The 1,323-nt window shown below is 36.3% G+C and overlaps 1 protein-coding gene across 4 annotated transcripts in view; it reads left to right on the forward strand.

Moving 5' to 3' along the window:
* The window catches only part of PBX1 (pre-B-cell leukemia homeobox 1), a 320,819-nt gene that overhangs the window by 241,426 nt on the left and 78,070 nt on the right, over positions 1-1,323 (forward strand). The window lies entirely within an intron of this gene.

Genomic DNA, 1,323 nt, shown 5'->3' on the forward strand with positions numbered 1-1,323 from the left:
TCTATTATTCTTTCTATATTACCTGTCTCATACTGTACCTGTCATCTGTACACCCCTAGGGCCTAACACATTTTAGGCCCTTAGTTCACAACTGTTGAAAAATTAGTTAATTAATGAAAACACTGATTCTGTGCATTGCCCAGAGCACATGACATTGCCTAGTGGCAGTGTAGGAAATACCTGAACTGACCTAACGTCTTCCCCGCCAGCTCTGACCCTCTCATGTAGAAGGGTATCATTCCCATGACATGTCCCCTCTCCTCCACCTTCCTTCTTTTGTTCACATATAGCTGATTGAACTGGACCTCAAACATTTCCTTTCTTCCTCAGAAGTCTTCCTAACCTACTTTCATCTTTTCCCTTTTTCTTCCAGCTCACAGTTACCTCAGAAAAACCTTTTTTCTCTCTCCCTATTCCACTTATAAATCAAAAAGCAACCATAATTATGATTGATTCATATGAATAGTGAAAATTACATCAAGAAAAACATGAATTTCAAAGTGAAATTAGATGTGCAGTGGTCCTGAAATGTACCCAGAAGTTGCCTTCCTCCTTCAGTTTAGCTCTATTTTCTGTAGGCACCAGCATTTACAATAAATAGAGTATTTTTTTCTTGAATATTTCTTCTCTCTTGTTTACTAATATTGCAATGGTGCAGTTTGATTTTGATAACAAAGACTTAGCATTTCTGCTGCAGTAAAGCTATGTAGGCTTTTGAGGACTAGCCTTATAAGATGTTTTAACTTTTCTAGTGAATTCAAAAAAATAAGGGTAGTTGTGCAAGAATTTTCTTTATTTGCCATTGTTGAGAGGTAAATATAAATTATACGTAAGCTTTGGTATGTGTGTGATCAACTCCTCTTTCCCTCACCAAATTCATAGTTTGTTTTGCAGTTATATAAAACCCACAACATTTTAGTTCAAAATTACATCTGGAATATGGAGTATAGAACTTTCCTCCCCAAGACAGAAATTATGGAGGTAAAACGAATTTAACTGTCTCCACTTGTGTCTGGCAGAGGTCTTGGTGTAAAGGGAGCAGAGGTACCAAATCAGGCCAGGACAGCTGCTGTGAGCCACATGAAGGAAATAAATTAACAAGTGAAAATAAATTAGGTTTATTGTGTTTATTGGCTTTAACATTTAAAGCCTAGAATTCAAAGGAATAATCAGTCCCGTGCTTCAGTTTTTCCCTTATGTAGATAACACCAAGCTTTGCAAAAAAATACTCAGGGAAATCTGTTGGATTGAATTATATTGATCCTGGGGTCTATAGTACAATGCAGCTAAGAATCTAAGTCCATATTAAAGTTATTTAACTTT

The sequence above is a fragment of the Galeopterus variegatus genome, unplaced genomic scaffold (assembly GCF_000696425.1).
Source record: "Galeopterus variegatus unplaced genomic scaffold, G_variegatus-3.0.2 Scaffold163, whole genome shotgun sequence".
Classification (NCBI taxonomy): domain Eukaryota; kingdom Metazoa; phylum Chordata; class Mammalia; order Dermoptera; family Cynocephalidae; genus Galeopterus; species Galeopterus variegatus.